A 13,407-nucleotide genomic window follows, 5' to 3' on the forward strand; every position below is an offset into this window, starting at 1 on the left:
CCGCCTGGCGGCTCTGCGCTCCCCTCGGCTGCTTTGCCGTGCCGCTCGGGGCCTCTCTCCTAGCGGGGGTGTGCTCCGAGCTCGTGGCCAGCGACCCCGCGGGGCTTCTGAGCTCCTTCTGTTTCAGCCTCACTGTGAATGTGTTATTTGTAAAGAGAGATACTTAGGCTCGTAACATAATTAAACTTTCCATTCTCACTGTGCTTTTGCCTTTTACTTTTGAAACTTAATGAAATGGCATCTTTTTCCTGCATTTGATTCATGCGGGCAAAATTCTGTATGTGTAGCAATATATTGATAATATATTTCACTGTTTCTGCTGCTGTTACAAGTGGGAATAATTTTTCCTGAAGCTATGAGAGTCGACTGGAGAAAATGTAGGTTTCTTTATGTATACTTACACAGGGCACTGGCCACGAAACCAGCAGTAGGAATGTGTTCTGGATTTTATGTTGGCATCAGATGTGTGTCTGAGCCCTAGTTCTGTATGCACACAGGCTGTGGTGCTTTCTCTGCCAGGGCGTCTCTTTGCCTGCTGATGGATCAGAACCTGTGCTACTGGCTCTCGCATTCCAGCTGTGGCAACCTTATACATCTCATGTGTGAGCACTGAGCCCAAACATAGCCACTGGTTCAGCTGTACTTCTTGGAAGATTATTTCCATTATAATTTACTTTTCCCACTAAGCCTTTTGGAGTGTTTTGGCCTTTATTAAGACTAGATAGACTTGTAGGCAGGTTTAACAAGCCAATAAATGCATTTCCTGCTCAGCCACTTTTAAGAACTTGGCGTTTGGTTCTGATGAACTACTGGGATTCAGAGTGGTTTTGCTTTTTTTAACGGGTTTCCAAGAAAGGTGGACAATTCCTCCTTCAGAAGACTTTAGATTAACAAACCATTTTAAATGTTCAGCTTCAGGTTTCATTTACCCAGGTCTTTGCTTAAAAAAAAGAAGACAGAAAGGAAGAAAAAAAAAGAAGCTATCATTTCTTCTAAATTTCTACATTATTATTTTTAATTTATTCAGTCTTTCCAAGTAGCCCTGCACTTAAAATGATAATGAAAATCTCTCAGTAACTGAAAAATATATTAATTCTTCATGACAGATCAAGGTATGGAAATATAATTTAACTGATGCTATTTTTTTGAAAAGGATAGTATGTAGAAAAATACAAGTAGGTTTTCTGATGGTGAGAAGTATCAGATAAGAATATGAGCGCATGAACTTGAACAGAGACCTAACGTGTGTGCCGTCTGTGTCATGGCCATTGCACGTGTTGGTGGTTCTGCAGGAAACAAAAGTTTGTTAATTAAATTCCAGAAATGTACTTGAAATAATTTTGCCATGAAGGTCTCAAACCTGTCAGCAAAGCTGACAGCCATCTACAAACAAAGCTTTGCTTCTCCAAGTGAAGTTCGTTATTCTCTTGGTACTCTCTTACAAATATCCTTTTACAATAAAACACAAGAAAAACTGTCTTCCCTTGAGCTTCATTTTTTAGGATTGTGTTTTTTTCCTTTTCCTTTTCCTTTTCCTTTTATTTATTACAATTTATGGCCACTATGAGGAAATGTATGTTACAAACTTAACAGTAGCCCATGGTGACATCCTGAGATATTTCCAACCCTTTGAATAAATTGTTAAAAAGAAGAAAGGAATATCCATGAAAATAATATAAAATGTCTTTTCTATAACCATCTTTTCTATAATGTCTAAGCTTGACCTTTCAAAAGAAGAGCAGCTTCTGCTTTACAACCATTTGTTTTTGTCCTTTTCTTCCCCATCTTGCTTTCTTTTTCTGTTTCTCGCCTTCCTCTTCATTCTCTGTATTTCTCTCCCAATAGATATTCCAGTAATGATTTTCTGTACTCCTCACGTTGGCATTTGCCATTTTTATGTTGTTACTGAGACAGAATTGCTTTTCTAGATGTAGCATTTAATATCTAAGTAGGAAGGGCAAAGCTATTTCAGTGTTGTTGAAAAGGGTTGCAGATTTTAGACATCTGCTAATCTTAAGGACTGTTGCAAGTGACCAATCTAGAGTTTGGGTGTGGCAGGAAAGAGGGTTGTATCTGTATTACTTTACTTCACTTTGTCTTCAGACTCAGAATCTTCTTTTCACTAAATATATTTGGAAACATCACTAATATTATTTTAATTGGTAATGAGCAAATTGATTCTTTTTTAGAGTGAAAATTCAGGAGTTTGCACTGACCTAGTCAAGATGCCCATGTAAAGATCTCGTGTCATCTGTACTCAGTTTAGTGTCTGACATTACCAGAAACAAACTGTTACGTAGTTTTTACTCTGGGGTAACATGGGGATGACCAACGCATTAACTTGGTGCTCCAGCTGTATAAAACATGGAGAGGGGAGGACTGCTGAATGTGGGCTTGCAGGGTAACAGTTGCCAAAAGGCAGTATTTCAGTGTCGGGTTAAACCGGATTCCCTTTATACAATTTAAAGCGTATAGATACAAATTAACTTTTGCCAGCTGTCAGAAAGGTTTCAAGATTCTTGAAGCTCCTTAATGCAGGCACTCGTTCAGGCGCTAGGGGGCTCACGTCTGATGTTTAAACCCTTCCCGGCCCGACCCCTCGAGGCTGCGCCGCGCAGCGTGAGCTGCCTGCAGGGCCCGTGTCCCGCTCCGGCATGAGTCGATTTAATACAGTAAAAAGCCTGTTTTGCTATTGGTGTGCCTTGTCTGGGTCAAAAAGGAGGAACTGTGGATTAATTTAGAATGAACGTTGTAGTTCCATATTAGGAAGGTGAGGCTGGATTTTACTGTATTTTTTGTTTTCCCAACAACTAAATTAGTTAGCTGAAGGGCCTGTGGAAACCTAAGAGTATGCATTGCAAATAAGGTTACCTATGTAGCAACAGACAAAGGCCGGCTTCCAGAAACTAAAGTGTTTATTCAAACAAACAAACTTATTTCTGTAAGAGTAAAGGCAATTTTCTTTTTCTTTTTCTTTTTCTTTTTCTTTTTCTTTTTCTTTTTCTTTTTCTTTTTCTTTTTCTTTTTCTTTTTCTTTTTCTTTTTCTTTTTCTTTTTCTTTTTCTTTTTCTTTTTCTTTTTCTTTTTCTTTTTCTTTTTCTTTTTTTCTTATCTGAAAGGAGTGTCAACAGGATTAGGAAATACTGTTCTGTGTTTCAGCACTGGTTATGACTAATATCAGCTGGGAACTCCCACTGAGAAATACCCGACTAGAGAACTTCCTGAGTGCAGCTGCAAGCAGGCAGCCATCCTGTGGCAGAGGCATTAGCTGCAGCAGCCTGCAACATGCCTTTGGACTATGCTTTTCTTCTAAGCGTGTTTCCAACTGTTTCTGGAGACTTGCTGTTCTGAGAAAATGTTACTTAAAATGTAAAGGGAGCAGTGCAAACCTAAGGTGCTTGGAAACAGCTGACGTACACAGTAATCATTGTAGTTAATGTATACTTTTAAACTGGATTTTAACAGCCAGTAATGATTAAGGCAACAGTAGAAATTGGCAACAGCTTTGTAATCACAGTGCTATTAATCAATAGAGAATGTAACTTGGGGTATACTCAGAAAAAGTGCAACAAGATGGAATCCTAAATATATCTTCCAGGAGAATAGCACAAAGCCAATCCGCTAATTCTCAATTAAGATCCAAAGGGACTTAATTATGCAGAGCCTTGAGCTTGGGTAGGTTTTATCCTTGTTGTGTTCTTTATTTTCCCCAACAAAGCAATGTTTAATGAAACCACTGAAAACTGTAGAACAATGGAGGGAAAATGTTTACCTTGAAAAACTCATTTTGTCTACCATTAGTGTCTTTTCTTTTTCTTTCTTTTTACACTTAACTGTTAAATTCTCAGGCCTGCCAGTGTAAAGAACTGAGATGTTTTGATATCAACTACATGATATAGGACTTCTCCTTAAGTTCCTTGTTAATATCCAGTAAATCTTGCAGCTGTTTTAGACAGACCTACATTATATTCAGCATCTAATTTAAGAAAACACGGCTGATATAAGGAGCCTTTGCACTTTTGGCAGAATTTTTTGACTCCAAACTATTTATCAGGCTGTCAGTGTGGAGTAAGAATGGAGAAAAGAGAGAATAAAGAGAAGTATTTGAAATAAAGCATTTAGTTTCTGGGATTTTTTGACCTCTTGCCCCCTCCTGCAAAAAAGCCAAGATAGGTAGTGCAGCAAGATCAGTGCTTCCATGGTATTACTTTTGTTTTTGTAGTCTCAAAGATTTTTAGAGTCTGGGGAAAAGGAAGAGACAGGTGTGAATGCAGTCATTAAGTTAATGGACTTGTGTTAGTATACCTGTGGAACTTCTTGTCAAAGCTGTTCAGGATGTGAAAATGTTGGATGTGTTCAAGTGGAGACTGGACAAGTAAATACTGGAGAGAATCACTGAGGGAAACTAAAGAGACAGGCAGCATCAATCTCAGGAAGTTCTCTGACCTGAAAATAGCTGGCAGCTGGGAGAAGACTCTGAGGAAACATTACATATGCTTGCCCTGTTCTTATTCTTCCCAGGGCACTGATTTTTAGCCACTGCTGAAGAGAAGATGGGTCTGAACCAATGTGGCATATGTTCTTATGTTAATGACTTCATGCTGATACAAATGTGTAGGAATTTCTCTGCGTTAAATGATCTTCTGTAAAAGAGAGGATACCGTGGAAGGATAGGGAATGTTGCAACTGCAAGAGATCCAAAAGATCTTGCAACATCCATTTAGAATATATATCTTTTATTATTTCGGAATATCCAGTTGAAAGGTGAAACATTTTGACATTTTTATGGTCAGTGATCAGTGAATTATATCAGGTTTCTGGTGATGCTTTCCATAGTTTGTCTTCATGGTTACACTGCGGTGACCAACAGTTCAGCTCCATAATTTCGTGGCTTTTGTTGTTAGCTGTCACTGTAAATGCTCACAAAGCTTAGCAGAAGAAAGATTGATGTGCACACACAGCAAGGTAACCTTCTTGTTCAGTGGGTTGTAAACAGATCACAGGAAAAAGGCCTCAAAACTTGTGGTTAAAATTTTTCCCCGTTATTTAAATGGTGATGACATCTAAAATTTTGATGCTGCTTATTTAGTCCAAAAGCCTTGAACAGAATCTCCAAGCATACCAGTTATTTTTTCCTACTTCTCTTTACTTATGGACCACATCAACTATACATAAAATCCATATGATGGCATAAGCATTCTGAGCTTCCTCCTGAAGACCAATTTGTAGGGAAAACTACTGAAATGGTTTGATTTGTTTTCTTTATTTTTATTTTTTTATTTAAAAAATTGTTTTTATTTTATTTTTTAGGCAAAATGCACATCCACTGGAATTAGTTTTGCAGGATGATATGGCAACTGAGAATGTATCTGTTGCATTGGGTTGGTGTACTTCCTTTAATTACATTATTTGATTGTATGATATCATGGAATTAAAAAATAAATATTTCTGTTTCTCTGCACACTGAAAAAGTATTTTGGAATGGTTCATCTCTTCAGTCTTTCTCTTGTTAATGTAGTTGATCCAGCTCCTCCTGTTTTATTTTATATTTTATAAATGAAAAGAGAGCTTTGTGACTTCAAGTGTGCTTTTCTTGATCACTCACTGTCATCCTCTGAGATTTCAGTGATTCTGAGCATGACTGCTCAGAGCGTGCAAGACAAAATGAGATGCTCAGGTGAGGGTTCCTGTAAATCTTTCTGTGTACCACTGCACTGGAGTTCTATCACCAGGTAAAACAAAGAGGTATGAGCAGTCATCAAACAATCATTCCTCGCAAGTTTTAACTAATAACCTCATACATCAAAGATATCTTGTCCTGCTGAGTTTGATGGTAAATCTTTCCCAACTTGAAGAAGAGAAAGCTTCAAGTTTTATCCTGTGTAGGCTCGGTGTGCTGGCGCTGCACTTGTTTGAACACAGCCTCGTCTGTAAAGCTAGGAAGAGTCAATGTCAAACAAAAATGCAGACCATCTTTGTGCAAATGATAGTTGTTCTCACCATGCTGTAAATAGGAATAAGAAGGAGAAGGTATGAAAAAAAGGAGAAAAGAATAATTAATGTGTATTCTCAGTTACAATACAGAAAATGCATCATTACTAATAACTGACTTTCTGAAATAGTTATGCCACTTTAATATTTATTCTTGGTGAAGAAGGGAGAGAACTACATATCAGTGAATTTGGGCCTTTTTGTATAATCACTGGTAAAATGAGTGCACACACAAACACACTCGCTTACTTTGTCTGGCACAGCTTCAGTCTTCATATTCACCAGCTGCTAAGTCATTTTCATATCTGTAGCTGCTTTCTCTGAGTGAAAACACACCTGCTCTTCTCACATTGTTTCGATTTATTGTTGGCTTCCTGGAAGCAAAAGATGTAAAAGAATTTTGGCTGTATTGGAGATATGAATAATCACAGAAAGACTCAAAACTGCCACATTCTTAAAAAGTGATTATATGTTAATCTATCTGTATTAATCAGTGATTTCCATCAGTACCTATGCACTGAATGCTTAGAAATGCATATTGAAATTGGCATTTTTGCTCACAATGTTTTCTGCCTGTGCCATTTGGAAATATACTTATTTGGCTAGGTTTCGGCCACTGCTACACTGTTAGTACATACCTGCCAATGCTTTTAGATTGCACTGCAATCAGCTTATTGTGTTTTAAATCACATGGAAGAATTGTACACAGAACAGAGAATTTATTTCCTGCAACAGTGACTAACATCTCTATCTTTGATCACAGAAGGAAAAACGCTATAGAAAAACAGCTATAATATGAGGAATAAAACCAGGAAATTTGGATGAAAGTGATGGATTTCAGGTTAGTTTATAATAAGAAAATGAAGTGCCAGAGACCTCCTTTCTGGTGCTTGGCTTTACTTTGCATACAGCTGGGTTGACAGCTCTCTCTAAAGCCCTCTTTTAAGAAGATACGATTTACACTGGAGCCTGGAACTTACAGAAGCGATCTTAAATTTATTCTCCAAATTCTTCAGAGACCATGGGCCATTTTCCAGCCTACCTACTCCTACTCGTGAATCTTACTGCACCAGTCACTATTCAGTTCCTGCTTGTTACCACTTACTGTGACAAACACAGTAACCCACTGGTTACTGTGCCAGCCTTGAAACTGGAAGCACAATTTCCAAATCCCGAGTGCTAATCATTTTTTAACAGAGATAGTCTTTTATAGAGACATTAATTCAACTTCACAAGGCTCTATAAATCTAACTCTTCCTTGGCACACAGTAGAGTAGCTAAAGACAAGAATCACAAAAGGAAATTAGGGTTTTGGTACCAGCTGCTACAGCCTCCAGTATGTAACTTCCTTCCTACACAGTGTATGGGGCTAACTGAAGAGCAGTGCCTTAAGTAGAGCTGTTGTCTCTGTAGCTCAGAGTCCTTTCTAGTCCCTTGGATATGAAAATTTGATTTTGCATGAAGTAGTTGAGGCAGACCACAGAGACTGTGATTCTCCAGTTCTAAAGGGTTCAAGCCTCATTCTAGCAATGCTTGCATGTTTTATGGCATGGTAGGCAGTAGGGTATTTCCACTTCTCTGCTTTTTAAAATCAGTTTTACTGACTGATTTTCTATTTTACTGGTGCCTAGAACCAGCCCTCTGAAGACACCATCCTTGCCAAAGGCAGAATCAGCTTTACCTAAACCATTTCTAACATATGTTTGCCTGTTTTGAAGATCTATATTGGTGATAAAGATTTCACAGCCTCCCAAGGGACCTTCTGTTCTTCCTTACAGATTTTTTTTCTAAATCTCTAATTATTCTTCAGTTGAACCACATTTTCCACAATGTACAATGAACAAACCGGACAATATGCTCCAGCTGAGACTTTCCTTCATAGTTTTCAGCAAATGCATGCTGACTGTTTTATATCCTTAAAACAGGACAAAAGCTTAAGCTTTTATACAGACTTGTTCAATTATTTGTTCCAGTGTTTTTCTCTGAATGGAAGTAAAGCAGAACACTGTGTAATTCTCGGGTTTCTTCTGTTCTCCCCATTTAGAGATAAACATGATGTCTGTCCTTTTTCGTTCTTTTAGAAGCTCATCTGTTCCCCACAAGTTCTCAAAGACAATTGCAAATGGCTCTGAAATGTCTTTATCTCTGAGTATCCTGAGAGGAATTTCCTCAAGCCCAACTCATTTGAAAACAGTCATCAAAGTTATAATTCTATCCTGAATTCTTCTGCCATTGTCACTGACAGTAACTTTATCCTGCTGAATGAGGTTGACATTTCTGCTGAAGAAAGAAGTAAAAACAAGCATCAGCTTTTTCAGTAGCATCTGTAATAGTTTCCTTTTCTTTCTCTTCATTAAATTGCAGATCACTCTTTCAATTATCTTTGTCCTAGTACAGAGACATTAACAGAAAACAGCTTTTTTTTTCCCTCATTGTTTTGTTCTTTTACATTCCCCGGTAATGTGACTTAGGAAATATAAACTAGAAACTTCCTTGACTTAAAGGTAGTTAAAAATACATATATATTGCTTTTTTTTTTTCTTATTTTGTTGGTATTTTTTAAGCACATTCCTTATTCTGCAATGTGGAATGATTTGTGCTATTTCCTCCATTTCTAAAGGAGATGCAAAATTGTAGTTTTATTTATTTATTTATTCATTAATTCCAAAGATCTCAGTGGTGCCTACATACTGCATTTGGGCTCTGAAGTGTCTGTATAGATCTCGTTCTGACTGACCTGCCGGAAGTCATACTGCATGAACATTTGTGCTAGACCTGGGTTTGAAGTGCAGAAATGCCTTGCTTGCATCAGTGGCTTCTGATTCCTGCCTAATTTATGATCTGATTAAAGCAGAATTATTTGGTTATTATCTCATTTACATAGGTTTGTTTTATACTAGCAAATTGCCTTACTTACCAGCTCTTCTCTGTGTGCCCTTCGTTGTCCTTGTTTATTTCTACATTGTCTTGGGAAAAAAAAAAAAAAGAAGAAGAAAGAAAGAAAGAAAGTTTCAGTATGTATTTTTCCCATCTGGTTAGTCCAGCACTCTTCTTAATTAGTAAAATGCCATCCTGTCAGATTCTCTCCTGCCAGGAAGTCATTCAGCTACCAAATCACTTCTTCACCTCCATCATATATTTTAACATTTGAAAACAGCAAAACTGTAAGATATCACATTTTCTCTTGCAACAGGAAAAGCAAAACCAACTACAGCAATGCTAATTAAGTGTAGTTTAGGATTAATTTGTATTTAAACCAGGCCTCGTGAGACTTCAGAGCATGTACCCAGAATGTCACAAAATATGTAACAGTGTTTCTTCTCAATTAATATTCATTTACTTGAGAACAATAAAAAGCAGCAGAAATAGGCACAACCTGTTCTGTACTCTTTCCCCACACATTTGAGCTCTGCCCAGACTGCTTTCCCAATGCATCATTCCAGAGGCCAGCCCTTCTCATGTCTGGACAATATCAGATGGGATCAGGTATCACTGCACACCACTTCCTTGGACTTAAACTTCTTCCATTATAAAGTCATCTAAAGAAAATATGTTGCCTATTAGATCACAAGTCTTATATCTGAATTCATCAATTCTGTTACAAAAAATCCTCACTTCTTTCTCTTCCATTATGGTAAATGGAATGCCATGTATTTTAAAATTGCTCTATGGTTAATTACTTTCAAAACAAATCTTGCAGTATCAATAGAAATATTTAAATCACACAATGCCATAATACTGATTATAAATAACATGGCTATTAAGTAATAAAAATAAGTGTTCTTTGAAAAAAAAGAACGGTCTGGAGGAGAAATCTGAAGTACATCTGTGTTTGGAATATAGAGACATATTTGAATAGGAGAAAGCAAAGGAGAAAACGCAAAGTTACAAAATATCATGAAAAATTTTTATAGAGCTTGCTGAAGAGAAATTAATTAGGTGAGCATTCTATATGTCCATTCAATGCCTTTGCTTTTATATTTGTAACTGCTATAGGATTTACAATAATAATTGGTCTCTTTTAAATTCTGTAGGAATTCTAGGAAGTATATATATATATTTTCTTAAGTAATTGTACCATCTGAGCTTTTCTCTCAAAATTATGACTTCCACTATGTTCTGACTTCCTGTTTTCAGACAGGTGTGTTGAGGCCAGTTAAAAAAAAAAAAAAGATTAGAAGCAGCAAGGGTGAATTAAATTACTCAGAGTTTCCTGTGCACAGAACTCACCTCCATGGGCTCCAACTGCTGTTGGAGGTGATATCTCTGAGTCAGTGAAGGCATTCTCCTGCAGGGGAAGTAGAAGGAAGCAGAGAGAAGCAGGTGGTTGTGGCAGAGCATCGGGTACCACCAGTTCTGTAGAAGTGACTGTTTCAAGGTGTGAGCAGGCTGGATAAGCTCACTGTATGGACATAGCAGGTTGTAGGCTTTACCGCTAGTAGTTGTGCAGAGGATAAAAGCAATTTAATCTTTTTATACTGTACTGTATTCTGTGAAAATATTTTTATGTTAACTGAATGATATGAATTCTCTTTGAATCAGTATCCATAGTGTACTGCCAGGCTAAAATGCTATGCAGACATGTTACAAGTTGTAATGGCAGTTCACTATGATAATTATACTTCAACCCCAGCTAAAGAAACTGAAGATGCCTAGGCATAATACTGGTAACTGGGCAAAGCTTGCAGAACTCCCAGTAACATTCATGTAAGGCATTAATATCTCAGCCAGTGATCAGAGACCCTGCCTGTATTTCTGGGTATCCTGAAGCTCTCTCTAGAGTACTTGTAAGGTTCTGGACCCACTCCAAGAAATGGGTATATCAAAGCCAGTATTTCAGAACATGGAAACAACTCCTCCCTTCCCCTCAACTGGTCTTTGTTAATCACTGTCTCTTTGGACAGCATTTTGCTTCCCTAAGTGTTTGTCAGATTTGTGCCCCAGGCATGCATACTTGAGAAATACCATTTTATTTGGATATTGAATAACATAATGCATCTCATTAGTAATAAGCTGTGTTTTTTTTTTTTTCTTTTTTTTTTTTTCTGACAGAGCACAAGACTTATTGAGCATGATTGTTAGGTTCATTCAGTGTCTAAAAGGTCCTCATTGCAAATCCCAGCCTACTTGAGCAGACATAGTAAAATGCCACAGGCATCAGTACCTCATTGTACTGTTCGTATTAATGATAATAAACAACAATAATGAATTTCTTGGCCTCTCTTATATTAAAAGAAATGAGAGCATAATGCCTCACACTGCAGAAAAATATCAGTAGTTGACAAGAGGTTAAGACTGATATATTGTACAATGAAAGAAATTATTTATGGAGAAATGTCAGACACTATTTATTTTATCTACAGTAGCATTAATGTGTTACATTATAAATTCGGTTTTCACTCTTATTTCTACCTCTGGCATCCAATACCAATATGTAAAGCATCTTAGGAGCAGTCCTGTATACTAGGAACTTTTTTGCCAACAAAGCTGAGGAGAGCTACGTAAAGTTTCTTTTGTCTCATCCAGATGCTGTCTGCCTTCCAGTATGCCTTGGGCTCTCTGCTTGTTCTTTCTACCCCTGAATCTGTTCTGTTCCTCTAGAACCTTGTCTCCATCTGCTTCCTGCTGGTTTTCTGAGTTCCTCAGTTTTTGCTCTCCCTTTGCCACACTCAATCAATTTTCTCTAACTCACAAACTCCTTTGTATTCTGCTTCTTACTCCCCAGAGGATGAATTTGATTTTTTCAACTAGCAACATGGGAGGAACCTCTCTTGCTCCTATTGTCAGCTTGGTGTTATTTCTAAAGAACAGCTGCAGATGTAAAAAGATTTGCCAGGGTGCAGGCTTTCTCATGAGTGTAAGAATTACAAAAAGCACTGGGCTATGGAAAACTAAAAGAGAAGGTCCTGGAAAACAGAAAGGACCACCTGGATTCTGTCCTGCATAGTGCTTTATTCTTGTTTAAATCAATAAGCGTTCCAAAATGGTTGACTTGAAAGCAAATATCTATCTACATTCTTTGGATATGTGAAGGCCCTATTCATCTGTATCAATCTGGCAGTGAAAGTAGTAGTGAATATGCAATGATTATATTATCAGTTTTGTTTATTTTGTCAGATTCACTTCTTTATTTCCCCCTCTATTCCACTTTGATGTCTTAACGTGTTTGGCATTAGACTAACATAAAATTACCAAAACCAACAAACAATTCAGCTTTGCTAAGACTGATTGAACTGCTATTGGGAAAATAAGAACTAACTTGAATTTTTTTTTAATAATTTGAAATTATGGCTTTTACCTGAAGCTTATCCAGATCTTTCAGGATTTTTCCATCTGTGCCGCAGTTACTCTATTATTTTTCCTTTTACTCTTGCTAAAGCTTGATGATGAACATACATGCATTGCAAGTAAGCATTTCTCAGCTAGCAGTAAAGAATTTGAAAAGCTGTCAAATACTAAAGGTGTTTTGGGAAATCTATTAAAAATGCTGCCCTCTTATGACCTTAATTTTCATATTTTTATATGTGCTTATAATAGAACAGCATGATTCATTAAATACATAGCTTGACATTTGGGTTCACAGTATGTTTTCAAATGTCAAAATGAAAGTGATTCCACCTCAACAGTTTTTTTCTTATAATGTACTTTGAACAGAACATTACAGATGGTACTCCTTGATTGCTCAGGTTTGTAGAATCATAGAACCATGGAATGGTTTGGGTTGGAAGGGACCTTTAAGATCTCATTGTTCCAACCCTCCCTGCTATAGGCAGGTATACCTCCCTTTAGGCCAGGTTGCCCAAAGGCCCATCCAGCAACTCAGTTGCTGAACTACTTTCTTTGGTAATCCAGTGGATTTCAACACTGTGCCAGGCACTGAGGCAAAAGTGAATTTCCAAATGAAAACTAGATTTATTTAATGATAAGTAATGATAAAATAGAGCCCTAAGTTGTATCTCTGGAAATTATTTTCAAATTAATCATCAGTACAGTCTTGTAACTTTCATTGTTTCTCCTCCATTCTTAACTACATAGGTCAATCCCTTCCCATTCAGAATTCCATACATTACCTATGGCATTTCAAGCAACAAAAGAAAGTGAACTATTGGTGTAAGTGTGGCTAGGCTATCAAGAAGGAATATAGAGAATGGAATTAGGGAGAGCAAAGCTAAGCTACAGCTGAAACTGAAAGGGATGTGGACAGAAAAATGAGGCAGATCAAAACTAAAAAATCCACCCAAAGAATATGGGTGCATTGGCTGCAGAAGGAAGACCTAGGAAAATGTTGCCCCTTGGTGAAGGTAGCAAGTAATGCAGTAATAAATGATGCAGAAAAAGAATGACTGCTGAAAGCAATGCTGTTCTTATTTCTGTTGTTAGTAGCAAAACTGTCTCTCAGCTCTTGTAAGTCTATAT

This window comes from Cyrtonyx montezumae, unplaced genomic scaffold, assembly GCF_038088225.1.
Source record: "Cyrtonyx montezumae isolate F1298 unplaced genomic scaffold, pur_monq_1.0 scaffold_7, whole genome shotgun sequence".
Classification (NCBI taxonomy): domain Eukaryota; kingdom Metazoa; phylum Chordata; class Aves; order Galliformes; family Odontophoridae; genus Cyrtonyx; species Cyrtonyx montezumae.